At 30.6% G+C, this 15,994-nt stretch overlaps 1 protein-coding gene across 4 annotated transcripts in view; it reads right to left on the bottom strand.

Moving 5' to 3' along the window:
* LOC123710770 (ADAMTS-like protein 1) overlaps positions 1-13,939 on the bottom strand; it is a 186,922-nt gene extending 172,983 nt beyond the window's left edge. For all 4 annotated transcript variants that reach the window (XM_045662946.1, XM_045662948.1, XM_045662950.1 and 1 more), the window contains exon 1: positions 13,807-13,939. The gene's annotated coding sequence lies outside the window, so the exon portion shown is untranslated. The remainder of the gene's footprint in view (positions 1-13,806) is intronic.
* Positions 13,940-15,994: the final 2,055 nt, after the last annotated feature.

Here is a 15,994-nt window from a genome sequence, read left to right as displayed (position 1 = left end):
TCATAGTTGTAGTGATTTAAAGTATGAAATTATATTAGTAATTAATTATTGTGTCTGACCAATGTTAGCTGCCATTCGATTTGACACAGAGCATATAAGAGAACAACATCAAAGTCCAGTTGGCATAAATAAAAGCCATAAACAAGAAGAAAAAAGAAAAACGTCCAAGTCAAGTTATATCAAAACAAATATCAAATGTTGACAATCAAGCAAGCGACTATTTAATGGTCGATAGTTAGTTCTCCCATAGTCATTATTAATATTAAAAGTAATTTATTAGCACTTTAAATCTTTAAAACTTAAATACGGTACGATACTGCCGTTTGACTCGTGACTGCCGTCGTGTTTGACAGGTTTTCCCGCTTCTTCGTCAATTGTCTTTGTCATTCCTTTTTAAAATTCCCTACTCACTCCGTTATATATATTTACTATCTTTTGGCAGAGGCGAACTTACCCATTGCTAGGCTCCGTGCGGCAGATCTTTACGAGGCCCGTTGTCCTTCGTGAAAAGTATGTGATGCGTAAGTAATAATATAATAAATAAGTAATAAGTTGATTGGTTTAATTATTTGTCATGTTTGAGGAAAAATGCTTAAGTTATACAAATAAATGAAAATTGAGTTTTAAAATATTTTACATTGAAAGGTTTACAAAATTAACAAATACAAAATGATTTGATGATGACATTTTAAAATTGGTATTTGCCACTTTTCCTAAGGCTAATCTTTTATAAAAGCACGATAATCTAATGAATGAGCTACATAATTCTCGATTGAAATAATAGCAAGAGCCGGCTTTCAGCATCTTATGTCATTGAATTCCTCAGATATGTTCTATTAACTTTAAGCCTCGAAAACCTTCTTTCAGCAGATGCAACTGTTACAGGTGTGGTAGCAATCATTCTCAGGATTACGATAGTGGGGTAAACTTCATTTTTTTTTCTATTATGTATTTTAGCACCGAGATAATGTCGTCATTTCCTTCATACAGACGGATGAACATTTTCAGTTCTTTGTATAATTCATGTCCATCAATATCGCATGATTCTCCTACTGTCATAGATATTTGCAAGTCGCTGCATTGCTTCAAAAGTTTATTATCACTAATTTCTTTTATTTTTATATGCTCCCATGATGTTTAAGAGCCTCAAACCTAGGAATGGCAGCTCACATTAACGACAATGATATAAAAATAGTTTGTTTTGAAAATTTCTTCCGCATGCAATGTCTTCTGACTTCTTTGAACTGTCTGTCAATATCATTTTCCTCGGCTATTTCTCTCGCTGTTACAAGAGATGACTGAAAACCATTTTCTCGATAATTATCGAGCCATTGTGTCTAGATATTGTATAGCCACATCTAAGTGCATGATTTCAATTGCTACATTTGACTTATAACATTTATCTTTGTAAGAATGTTGATAACGTGTATCTCAATTTAATAAGCTTTATTTCTCAAGTTAATATAGTTTATATCTCAAGTTGATAAAGTTTATATCTCAGGTTAATAGAGATTATATCTCAATTTAATAAGCTTTATTTCTCAAGTTACTAAAACTTTACTAATCTCGAGTAGATAAAGTTTATATATCAAGTTCATAAGGTTTATATCTCAGTTTGATAATGTTTATATCTCAAGTTGATAACGTTTATATCTCAAGTTAATAAAGTTTATTTTTTAAGTTAATAAAGTATATATCTCAATTTAATAAGCTTTATATCTCGAGTTACTAAAGTTTATATCTAAAGTTGATAAAGTTTGTATCTCAAGTTAATAAAGTTTATATCTCAATTTAACTACTTTAAATACTATAAGAACGTTATATTCAATAAAATTGAAAGATATGTACGGTGCAGTAACGATTTTGTAACTCTTACTGCAAGCAAAATAATTCCAAGGTGACAATAGTTAACGAATGAAATAAAGCACGGGGTTGCCCCTTGCGATGAGCCCGGAGGAAACATTATGCCCCGACTTCCGAGTGCTATGCGGTAAAAAAACGATCTTCGAGGCCCGATATTCAAGTACTACTAGATTAATTTTTCAATTATGTTTTGAGTGAATGAATTAGCTAACTAATATCATTTTAATTTACCGTATGTCATTAAGGATCAAATTCAAAAGGTTTAAATTTAAAAAGTCGATATTTTTTTATTTGTTTGGGTTGTTGAGGCCCCTGCTAGAGCGACTAAAAATAACATTCATGACAGCTAAACTTTCAAACGGCACGGAAAATCAGTAAGATTTAATACTGGTTTGCAAAATCTCAAGAAAATTCGAATTTCCAAATTTTCTCATATCCTAAACTGTAAATTGCCCGTTATCAACACTTCCATTCAAAATCTCAACCACAAAACACTTTACGGATCCCACAAAAGTAATGTATCTGCAAATTAAATTAAACTCCTGGGACAATCGGGCTGGTCATGATATTTCTCTCCATAAGAATCCGACTTAATAATCTCGAAAAGGGTTTTGCATTTTAACTTCAGTGGACGTATTTGGGGCCCTCAACCAGTGTTCAAGGGGCTCCACTTATAATAATAATATTAACGTCTCTTTAATATTTTGCAATTTTCAAGTTCATATAATATAGATTTTGACCATCTCTGTGATAGTTCAGTGCCTATCATATAGAAGTTCTATAGTAACAGGTCATAAGGCTACCTTCGCAAATAGATAATATACAGATTAATAGATAAGACTATTCATATACTAATTATAATTAAAGATAAGATTGCAAATGAGTCGCAAAATAATATTTTTTTTATAAATTATTAAATAGCCTCACACACGGTTTAAGGAACACATTAAGCGTTTATCACAATATATATATATTTTACATTATTATATAATTAAGTTAATATTAGTTCAATAAATAATTTGCTATAAATCACTACTGACACCGACGTAGTGACTATTTTCGTGTTAATGTGCTATATAAATCACAATTTTGATGTACAAATATCTTAAATTCGTCCCTGTAATATTATGTAATACTTTTTAACCCTGAAACGGTGAAAGGATAAAGCTGGGATTATCATCATATTTCAAATAGAGCTTCACGGAAATTTTTTGAGGTAGGAAGTCTTCTAAAATGAGTTTGCTGTGGTTTCGGATTTATAGAACCAGAATTGTTCAAAATAATAATTGCACTATCATACTTAATAAAACACATGATCAATTTTATTCTGTTTTAGCTAATGTAATTTTACTTACAGGAAAATAAAATCAAGTAAACCAAATTGAAACTTGGAAGTTATAAAAAAATAACCGACTATTAAAACTATGTGTTTTACTTTTAAGTCAAGTCAAAAAACCCTATAGTGGCGACGCGTGTCCGCGTCTCACCAACGCCGCCCTCATCTAGAGCGAGTGTTAGTGGCACCGTGGGCTTTCAGATTGCACAGATCGCACACCCTCCGCTCCAAGCATTCGTTCCGCAGGTGACTTTTCCCCACTTTCAAAAACCAACACTGCTCATAAGTTTATTTAGTACACTTAAGTGACCAATCGGACATCTTATAGGTCTTATTCACCGATTATTGTAATACGAAAATCCTAAACAATTTATATGCGCACATTTCACGGGAAAAAACATATTCCGATATTTCATTAATACGCTGTTTTGTAAAAGCATTTTATTCTCCATTATGAACAAAACTAATGTTATGTAAGTAGGTCAAAGTTTAATATATTATTAAGCATGATTAACCGAATGAATAACATTTCGTTGAAAATACTATTTCATTGGTAAAACTTTTATGTAATTTTACGTTAATATTAAATTTCAATAATCATGGTCTTATTAAAGAGTAGACCACGTAGGTAGTCCAATAAATTTACTATGAAATTTAAAAATTATATAAAATCATTATATAATAAACATTACATAGAATATTATATTCAGCAGTGTTGGCCTAGTGGCTTCAGCGTGCCACTCTCATCCCTGAGGTCGTAGGTTCGATCCCCGGCTGTGGACCAATGGATTTTCTTTCTATGTGCGCATTTAACATAAGCTCGAACGATGAAGGAAAACATCGTGAGGAAACCGGCTTGTCTTAGACCCAAAAAGTTGCAGGTGTGTGTCCGGCACAAAAGGCTGATCACTTACTTGCCTATTCAATTCACAAACGATCATGAAGCAGATACAGAAATCTGAGGCCCAGACCTAAAAGGTTGTAGCGCCATTGCTTTTTTTTAGAATATTATATGGACCCATTCAGCTCCCGGAGTGAGGCTGGCTTTGAATAAATGCACAAATCGAATTTTCTCTTCTATTAAAAAAAGTATACCTTACTATAGAAATTATATAATGAAAATATATTATATAAATCTATATGTTATAAACATATATATTCAGAAAGAGTAACCTCTTTTTGAACTACAGATTGATTCTACTAAAAATAGAACAAAATAACGGGTGTCAATTATTTTAAAAAGATTTCTATCAATTTTCTCGTTGATTTATTAAATTTAACAATCACATTGAGAATCCCTTAAAGCTAACTCACCAGTAAAATTATAGCGATGGAATTTCAGTCCAATTTTGGAAGGTCTGAAACTTTTTACCATATATAATTCGACCATATATAGATAAATTCATAAATACTAAGTGGCTAATCAGTAGGTCATATTATCCTAAAAAATTGTAAGGTAACTCACTCGCTAGAACACTCACACACTTGTAAAATTCAATTTATATGAATACACAAATTTGTTATTATTTTTACTTGTATATATTATGTTACAAAAATCTTATGTCTGGTTTCCCAGCTCTTCAATAATAACCTTAATAGTTAATTCCATAACAAAGTATTCTTTTTTAAAATTACAATTTAGTTTTTTGTTTAACTTTCCAACAACCTATCCCATTTTTTTTAAATTCTAAATTTGTGGGTGCATCTCAGTGAGAGTGTGAATGAGTGACTGTAATGTGTAACATTCTAGTTATAATTTAATTATAAACAAAGCTTATTAAATATTAAGAATAATGTATTTTTACCATTTCTTTAGTATTTAAAAATAGAATATTACAAGACAGCTTTAAAAGCTTAAATGATCATAAATGTTATAGTTATAAATATGATAAAACAGCCTCGAGGTGCGTAAAGCGATTCCACGACTACAACATAAATAAAACATTGTTATTATTAATTGTACCATTGGGAATATGAAGTACTTAAACGCAATGATAATAAATAAAAATATTAAAGCGAAACACTTATACATTATTATAATCAATATATTCATTGTACGACATGTTATTGTTACTCTGTTGCAGAAATAATAAATATAATATAATAGAACAGTTTTAACCAGAATTAATAATGAATATAACGCTTTTTTAATACACTCTGTGACATTGTTGTTTTGTATCAGTATTGGCTTAGTATCTTCAGCGTGCGTACGGTGAAGAAGTGAGAGGAAACCAGCAGGTCTTAGGTCACAAAAAGTGGACAGAAGACTGACGAGTCTCATTAAATTGACTATCAAAAAACATATCAGAAAAAACAAACGATCAAGAGACAGAAATCTGAGGCTGAACTAAGTGCTTGTTGCGCTACTGTGTTTTTACACATTTATAAATGTATTAAGATGTTTAAATAGATCGAATATTAATGTGATAAGTTCGATTTTCTGATATGTTCTTAATTTGAATTTCGGACACAATTAATTATATAATTTTTAAGTGATAATTTTTTTTAAAAGCTTCTCCACTGCCAAGACAAAATTATAGTTTATTATTAAAAATTATAGTTATAATAGTAAATCTTAGTTTGAAGACGTGCTTGTAGTTTCGTACTATTTACTGCTAATAAATTTATAAACTAAACTGACTAATAAATTCATTTAAAATCTCACAACATTACCAAGTTACCTAGTATATCGTAAACAGTCAATAGAAAACCCTTACTTTTCCAGCAAGCATTACTCAATGATACCTATCAGTTACGCCTGTCCCATTAAAAAACGATATTAACTACGCAGTAAAGATACGACGAAAATCATTGTACATATCTGATACTGATCGCAAACCCTAAAGGGCTCTACTTAATAACAAAATAACCGAAGTTGCCTAACTATAATCACGTCTACACGCAAAACCTTTTATGTTGCTTTAGGATTCTGTAATGCCACACCACATCCCGAACGGATTAACGGATTTTCATTAACCTATAAGATGTTTGGATCTAACTTGTTGTACGGAGTTACCTAATAAATAATTACTTAACAGACATTCAGCAATTATGATTACTTAATCTATATTAAAACTTAAGTCTTTTTAAATATCTCAAATAAAATTCATCGATTTTCACAGTTAAGTTTGTCATGGCGCTGGGCCAAAGTGGCCGCGCTGACTCGACACATCCTAAATGCGACGGTGAATTGAACGAATGCAAAAACCTGTGTGAGAGACGATTACACTTAAAAAATACTGTTAAGCGACTTCAATTGAGGTTAGATTACGTTACAAATTTACAATAGAGAATGTCATTGTCTAGTTAGTTGTTGAGCCAAGGTCTTGATCTCGAGCCCCGCCTGGGGCTGTATGATTTTTATATATGGGGTTTTATGATTTTTATATGTCCAATACCCTAGTATTGAAAAAATGTGGTTAAGCAAGCGTAATAATAATATAGAGGACGTTTTTGGTAGAGGCTGATCATTTCTGCTTGTTACAGATACAGAAATGTGTCTACCCCGCACCTCGTTATAATGTTACGAGACTGAATTTAGACTGAAGTAACGAAACAATGGGCGAATTAAAAAAAGTCATTTATAAAGTAATAATAATCATATCCAAGTCTCGCTGTGGACGTTAACAAAAACTTAATTTAATTTATATACATATTTACATTTATCAAAAAAAATATTTAACATCTTCCAAGATGCCTCAATATTTTTGAAGTGTTTCATACTCATATATTAAATAGGAATGAAATTAGTTCAGTCATTTGTGAGGCCGCGTCACCTACCGACTTGTGTAGTAGTGTCGGAAGGCCTATTATCCTATTGTGACGCCGGCGTTGTTGATGACGCGTTCCACAATTTGAAGGATTGCCTAGCATGGAAGTCAGAAAAGACGCCGCTGCTGGGCACGTCCAGGATCACGCGAGGACGCTACTCAACATAAAATTGCGAGAGTAGCTATTTCAAACGCTGATAGTAACGGCATGCGGGCAGGCGGAGGGGGCCAGGCAGGTCAAACCTGTGGTGTCATCTTAGGAGACCACAGCGTTGCCGCTCCAAGTCGCGACAAAGTTTCTTGCCAGTTCTACTTGCCCGCTCTACGCCTTGACTTGCGAACTGGTAGTAAATGTAAATTTACATATAATTTAACTTCTTTTATGATGTTCATAAGTGTACTTGTTTACCTATATGAATAAAGTTATTTTGAGTTTGAGTTTGAACGCATCAACGCGGACGCCTCAGCGGTAGAACAGGTCCATGCATCCAATATGCTATGCTGATCTTTGCATCTGCGATTGCTGATTAGCAGTGAGGTTTAAGTGCCTATGCACAGTAGGGAGTCACACAGAACCCTCCACATGGCTTACATAAGGCAGTCGCGTCGCGGGTGTTAGAGAATTAAAACAGTTCGTCAGTTGAGTTTTTGCCTTAAACAGCGAATTTAATACCCGCTGTTAGTATAACACTGTGCACAATACTATCATGAAGCAATTATATATGACTCCAATAAACTAAACTTTAAACAGGAATCCTATTTTTATTTACACCACCTATAGAAAAAAACAATTAATTGGTGCAAACCCGAGTCTAAACAATTATTTCGGCAAGGAGGCACACATAAGCACACTAGCATTAACCTGAAATTTGTAGAGTATAAATTAGAAACCCCGCACTCTCTCTTATGTTAACATTTACATATTGTAATTGAACCGTAACTAAAATAAATCTTATTTAATTTACTTAATTAATCCTAAACTCAATAATCACTTAACGTGCCTGTGAAAACACGTCATGCAAATATTTGTTGATTTAATTGTTTCTGCTCACGCGATAGACACTTTGCGTTTCGGTTATAGATTAGCTGGAAGTGACTAATCTGTTTAAAATGGAAAATTAATTCATAGATGCTTAACAACTTCATTTATCATATAGAAGCTCTGTGGCCGTTGATATGTTCTTTCTGTTTGTTCTGTTTCTTGTCTGTCAATGTTTCTATATTCAAAAGATATTAGTGCTTGATAATAATATAATAAAAATAATCGGAACTTATTTAAATGCAGTATGTCTCTCTAAAGGTTTTATAAATTCTTATAAAAATTCTTAACACAACTTTTAATAAAAAATATATTTTGTTTGATTAAAGAAGCTATTTAGAAATTTATATTATTGGATGATACTGACTACGGGTGTGACTAAGATCCAAAGCACACAACCCTTCAACCTATCCCTTTATCCAAAAGTTTCTTATGGTTGTCGTAACAGCCGGTTCGCTTAGGGACTTAGGAACGCACGACGCTAATATTTCAGTACCTTACAAGTACGCAGTGTCTCATACCCACTGTTAAAACATTAACATCATCACAAAATCGACACAACTGATTTCAATATTAAATAATGAATGTAAATTGTTATTGCTATTAATCCACGAAAAACAACTTTTTTTAGAATATATATTGTACATAAATAAATTGCGCTCTTTAAAAAAAATATTTTAACGCAATCCTTAAATTATTTATAGTAATAAATTTCAAGTCCCCACCAGTGTCTAATGATATTGTTATTTGGCCTATTCTAAATTTATATTACCCAATAACAGCCACATGGCAACTAAATATTCAATTTAGCTAAGGAAATGAGGCAATCTAGGCGTTTCTAGGACTATATCGCTTTTATCACATTACCGATGTCACAAACGTACATTGACGCCTATAAATTAGTTTGGCGACAGTCATCTCTAATCTTGTGTACAAATATTCACAATACATTTGATTGCCTTGGAATTCACTTAGCTCGGCATTGCTGTTATTGGAATTCCGAGGAATTGAGTGGTAATTTAGGATTAATACGGATTATCATGACTAAGCGTCTATACTTATAATATACATGACTATTATTAAATAATTTGAGGCGACTCAAATCTATTAGTCATAATATTTTTACTTTTACCTACGTTGTTTTATTATCAACGCGACCCGGTGAAGTTCATATCATACATCTATTTGTCTCAAAACTTAATAAAAAAAATTAAAACATACCAAAGATAATGTATGGATCTCATACTACAAATATGAAACAAATTTCTAAAAGCATCTATAACATCTTGGGTGTGAATTTTTATTTCTAAAATTGTCTTTACATTAAATATTTCCCAGCTAGTAACAGTTTCTTTAGGAAAATTCAATTTTCGTTTATTTAGGTTTCTCACTGTGCAAACCGTCCCTGAACTTACACAAATATTTCAAAATCATAATTAGCTAAATCAGTCCAACCATTCTCCAGTTTTAGCGAGACAAACAAACAGTAATACATACATACATATATACATATATATATATATATATATATATATATATATATATATATATATATATATATATATATATATATATATATATATATATATATATATATATATATAAATATAAATATAGATAGATAGGTGAAATTAGTATCTTAGTTTAACCTAGGCTAAATTCAGCCGAAAGGTAAAGAGAAATCCATCACAAACGTAGGAATGAATATTAATATTTGCAGCAAGCAGTGTTGACTAACGTGTTAAAACATAATTCTAGCGCCAATCGAATTTAATATTGCTAGCGTCATCTATTTCCTCGAAGGAGTGTACTAGTTGAATGGCTTGTAATATACAATGTTAAAAGTTTTAACGAATCGTATGCGCGAATGTATAGCATTATTTTACGAATGTTTGAAAATAACGGAAATTAATCTATAAAGCTTTCTCTTAATATTTAATTAATTATAATCCTTAGGTTTGATTTGCTCCAGTTCAAACGATTTGTATGACTCAAAACTTAGCGATAAAAATGAGTGGCGGAATGTTTATAGCCGGTTCCTCTTGCCCGCTCTACGCCCTTGACTTGTGAACTGGGAGTAAATGTAAATCTAGAATTAATTTAACTTCTTTTCTGATAAATCAAGAATTAATTTAACTTCTTTTCTGACATTCATAAGTGTACTTGTTTACCTATATGAATATTGTTATTTTGACTTTGACTTTATTTTAGAACAGTAGAACTACTGCGACCAGAATTTAAAAAGTATTATGTTTCAAGACCGCTTAGATTATGATTCAGATTTATATAATCACAGCTAAATTACCTTAATTCATTAATTATCTTCATATTTTGTATTTAAATTTGTTTTATGACGCCAGATTTCTCATAGCAATTTAAAACTGTTTTTGGGTGGAGTGTCGGACTGGACTGGACATTCAATATCTAAGGTATATACTAATAGCTTCATAGCTCCACCGACCAATACTTTCAACGTGAACTTTGTACCCGAACCTGCGTTTTTTTCATACAACAGGGGCAAACGGCCAAGAGTCTGGCCGGATGTTAGGTGATACCGCCACACACTGCCAGAAAGCTTGCAAGTACGTTGCAAACCTTTTAAGAATTTGTACGCCTTTATCATTTATTAAATTGACATGACTACATAAACGTGATGAAATCCCTAACTTACAAACGGATGATTAGTTCTCATCGAATAATGTGTTAAGTGATAACACTTAAGCATATAAAATCCTAAATATAATAAATTAATAAATGTATAGTTCATTATTGTATAATGTAATTTTACTGAAATATAAGGTTGAAGAGGTCGCTAATAATCCTAACAAAATACATAAAATCTGTGCGAACAAAGCTCTTAATACTTAACAAATAAACTTTTGAGTATATTATAAAAAATGTACCTTTTATTCTGTCAGTTGAGCCTTAGCTTATATTAAATCCAAATTTCAAAATGTAATCCGAGTTTATGAAACCCACACAATATAACGAAATTAAGTATCTTTGAAAGGACAAAATAAGGAATTATATACATTTCACCTCGTTAAATGTACGTCTTTTCATTTTATTCATATTCTGTCGCAAATATATAATTATATTTTTTAAACTATAAATGTACTTCATATTGCAAAAAAAAAACATTGCTTTACGTCGCTGCTCATAAAAACTTTCGCATCTTTTGACTGTTATTCGAATTTGACAGCACAAACGGAAATTGTAGAAACACAACAAAGAACTCGAATTTAATTAAATTGAATTAATCTTGTGGAATTTATTCAACGGAACAAACCAATTATGATTTCGGAAGCGTGGTATGCGATAGCCTTTCTTTATTAGAATACCTGTGAATGCCACAGGAATTTGTAATTTTTATTAATTTCTATACTTTACGTCTTGGCAAAATGCAAGAAAAATATTATAAACTGTAAAAGACAACGTGTTTTGTAATTTTTAGAGCAAGTATTTTACAAATCATAATCTACAAGCGCAAAACTATGAATAAGCTTGACATATATCACGAATTTATTGTTTTGCTTGCTTATTTATACAATAACAGTTAGAGAATAGAGTGCTAAGTTAGGCAAATAATTAATCTAGATATTCCTCTCAATTAAACATGAATATAACAATAATATATCGAATATATTACAATTTGCTACATTTATATAACTATTTTTAGTGACAAGTACAGTAGGTATGGCCCGTCGTAGCCCAAGCTAAAATTGCATGCATGCTAAAATTATCTTTTGAATGGAAACTTTTAGTAGTAAACTGATTCATGCTTAATTTACAAGTCTTGGATGCTTATCTAACCATATTAAAAAAAAACATTTTATTTAATTATTTTGTATAAGCAAAGGGAAAAATACAGAGCGAAAATATGATATGGGTGTGTCGGCAAGAGTTTTTCCACTTTATTATTATCCTAAAGCGTAAAGTGTATTTTTATTTGGCTTTAAGCTGTAACTTTTATAACAAAGTTTTTATTGAACCCGGAAAAGTTGGTAAAGATGAATTGGTGCGCCGCGTTGACGAAGTTAAGGACCAACATTATGCAATAAAAGAATGTTAATCCCGTGACCCCTGATGGTAAGGGGTAGGATAAGGATAAATGTATTTTTGAATGTAACAAAATGGAATTGTAGTTTTTTTGCACATACTGTACAAACAATTAATTGACTAAAATTTATTAAACTCTAGATTACCCAGCGAGTGTCATATCATCTACAAATATTTGAGTAAAACTATTTATTTTAAAAGAAGAAACAAATTTCTAAATGCATCTACAAATATATGATAACCAAGTGACTTTTATTTTATTTCTAAACAGATAAAACTCATCAAATATTTCCCACAACAGTTTCTATTGGAAAATTCAATTTTTGTTTATTTATATTCCACGCTGTTCAAAACGTTCCTGAAGTTTCACAAATATTTTAAGCTCATGTTTAGCCAAATCAGTCCAGCCATTCTCGTGGTTCAGCGAGAAAACCAAAAGCATTTCACTTTTTTATATATATCAATAAACAGAACGTGTCGAAAACTATGCATTACTAACTACTACTACCTAACTAACTAACTACTAACTAACGTATGCATTTGAGCAATAAAAAAATATTAATTACATAGATTTTATCTATATTCATTAATTTTGTTTTATCTATAATTTGATTTAATAATGGTTAAAGTGTATTTCTTAAACAAAATATATTTATTAAATAGATAATAACTAAATCAACTTTGTTATCGGGATACGAAGGCTTAGATATTGACAGGCACATTTTGCTTATAGAACTAAAAAACCATTAACCTTTTCTTTATCACAAATGTATCCATCCTTGGCGTGTGTTTATATATTCCCAATACTTTTGCCAATATTGTATAATATTTTATTTATGTATGCAAATCATAATATAGTTAAGTCTAGAGCAAGTCTCTTTAGTTATCTCATATAATACATAAATTCAGTTCAATTTACTAAGACACACTCGTTCGAAACTCATAAAATAATCGATAAATATTCAGTAGTATTCCAATACATCCGATTTTTCCATGCATTAATTGTTTTGTCTGTATTGTACAAGATAAATGGCTTCCCAAAGCGTCGGACATCAATGTACTTATTTTTATAATATAAGCTAAATTATAAATAGACCCAATGAAAATTTGTGCCTTCTTTCTTAATCAAATTAAAGCAAAGTTATTATCCTTAAATACCTTATACCAAGCTGGGGCAAACTAGTTCTATATAGTCTTTAATCCAGGGTTAAATAGGTCAGAAGGTAACGTTTAGTTAAATTAAAAGTAATTAGGGCTAGACTTGACTCGCTGGTACTCAGGGAAACCCAGTTTTGTTAAACGTAGTTTTAACTTTTCAGAGAATATTATGACTATTATAGCTTTTTTGTATGTATATTTAATAGCATTTAAATGCATAAATCTTTGTTTTGTAATTTTATTGGTTTAGTTTTAATTAAAGGTTAATTAAATTTTTGTATGTAGATTTTTTTTACATAATACAATATTTAATATTTAAATAAAATTACTTGTTATGATACAACTTAATTTATTTGGAATTGCGTTAATATTATTAAACTGAATTTATTCGTCGACAATTAAATTATTTTTATTATTATCTACAATGCTTAAAATTAATTATAAAAACCAGCGTTAAAAACCCAGATAATTTGACTACAATCATACTATTTAATAAGTTAACGATTAAGTTAATTAATATCGTAATAGATTAATAAAATACACAAAAACTAAGTAAAAAATAACATTATCTATAAGAATACCTGCTTCATCCAACGTGCACTGTATGAAATCACGTCAATACCACTTAAAGCACTCACTGAAAAATTCACCAACTTCCACTGTACACTTACGATCTAACGAATTCGTTTAACGACTCCAACGAAACGCGCTTTCGTAACGAGGGACAACCGCCGAATGCCGTTTGCGCATGAACCTCGCGACTAAAAGACGTATGTCGCAATGCGTTAAAACATTTAAAAGTAGCCTTAACGTATCCCTATTCCTCCTAAATTAATTGTCTTAGTTAACCAAACGTTATTTCCGAATAAGGGTGCAACGATATTTTCAAACACAAGAAATAATTTATTGAGTAAATGAAAACAAACACCAATTTTCGGTACTTCACATCACTGACTCATTTAAGTAGGCTCGTAGGTATATAGGCTTTATAGATAAGTATTGAAACTATAAATATGTAAGTAATATGTTAATTGTAGAGTAGATCGTAACTACTTAAATTTTTTTGGATTCACATTGTCTCAACTTATGTTTAAATTATTTTTTAAATTGTAGTACTGATGATAGAATAATGTAAATTGTTTTATATAAAATAGCCAGATTTATTAAATTTCGTAAGTTTTCACCGTTATTTAAATATTAATTATAGCAGTTATACTTCTTTTAGTTAGGGAAAATGATGAGAGTGGATTTTTACGCCGCCCGCGCACACCGTCACAAAAAACCGACACCCTGAAGTTAGCATAGTCAATTTTAAAATAACATTTTAAAATAAAAATGTCCATTTTTTTATTATGTAGAAATAAGTTTTGTGATATTTAAATAAAATTTATTTAACTAGATAATGCTTTATAATAAAATTTATTAAATACCGTTTCTATATTGTCAGTTTCGTTTTTTCTACAAACGTAGAATAAGGCAAAAGATTTTTTTTATCTTGTTACGCCAAAGAAGTATAACTTCTAACGCGTGTCTATAAGTGTCACACGTGTTATTTTATTTTATATATATTATATAATTAATATTGTTATAAGTCCAATTACATTTCCTGAATTATCACTATAATTATAAGCATATTAATTCAATATTCACAAATTTCAGTTAAACTCTTAAGAAATCTCAAGACTGAGATAAGACACATCTTTATCCGACACCATAAATCGTGTAAAGACATCCAACAATATGAACCCATTAAAATCGTATTGTTTTTATCATTCCCAATGATAAAATGACAAATTATATTCGCGCCGCAATTAGCAATAAACAAAAGGTATTCGATACTAACGTTTGTTTATAATTTATATGCTAAATTAATTCACCCATTGAGATGTTACTATTATATAGGTGTCCAATTGATAATTTATGTAAAATTGTTATGAAATGTTCAATGCGATTCAATATAGAATAGAATCGATTTCACATATATAGATGCTAATTTAGTCTGAGCAATTCTTTCAATGTATTTTAGTATCTAAAACTTAGTTAAACCGATTAAGCAATATCGATATGCAAATAAGTTTTGTTAGCAAAACGTTTATACGTATTAATATTCCTTCTTGGGTATAATATTCTTGCAGAGTATACGATTATCTTATTTTCCTCTGTAGATTAAAGAAATCAGGCGTAAATTTTAGCGTAATGTATAGGTTAATATATCCTTATTTAAATAATTACACGATTAAAACGTTTAAAGTAATGGCCTATACATTTTTATAGGACATCTCACCACTATCTTATCTTTAAGAATCGTCAATCGTTTGTTCTGCTTTATTCATTCATTTCTTTTCAAGCCATCGGAGTTCTGTACCAATTTGAATTCCAAAGAATCTCGAAAAACGTATGTGTCAATAACACAAACAAATACCTAATTATAATAAACCGACGTTTTCATGCAAATTATATACCATCGCATCCAATCAGCGATAAATAAGCGAATTGAATATAAAATATATGTATAATGGAACGTTAATGCGATGATACAGTCGTACGTGATTTTAAAAATGGTGATGCAAGCCTGACTTGTTCATTGAACCGGTGATATGTTTTAATTAGAAACATTGACTTCGTCGATCTAGTAAGGTAAAAAAGTTTTGGATTTTGTGTGTTTGTTTGCGATGCAACTCAATAATGCCTGTCTCCAAACTTCCAGAAATCATTGGCCTATTTAATAAAAGATAAATAATTAAGATTAATTTGGCTATAAGAAATTAA

This window comes from Pieris brassicae, chromosome 6, assembly GCF_905147105.1.
Source record: "Pieris brassicae chromosome 6, ilPieBrab1.1, whole genome shotgun sequence".
NCBI lineage: Eukaryota > Metazoa > Arthropoda > Insecta > Lepidoptera > Pieridae > Pieris > Pieris brassicae.
This window is presented reverse-complemented; position numbering and strand designations above follow the sequence as displayed.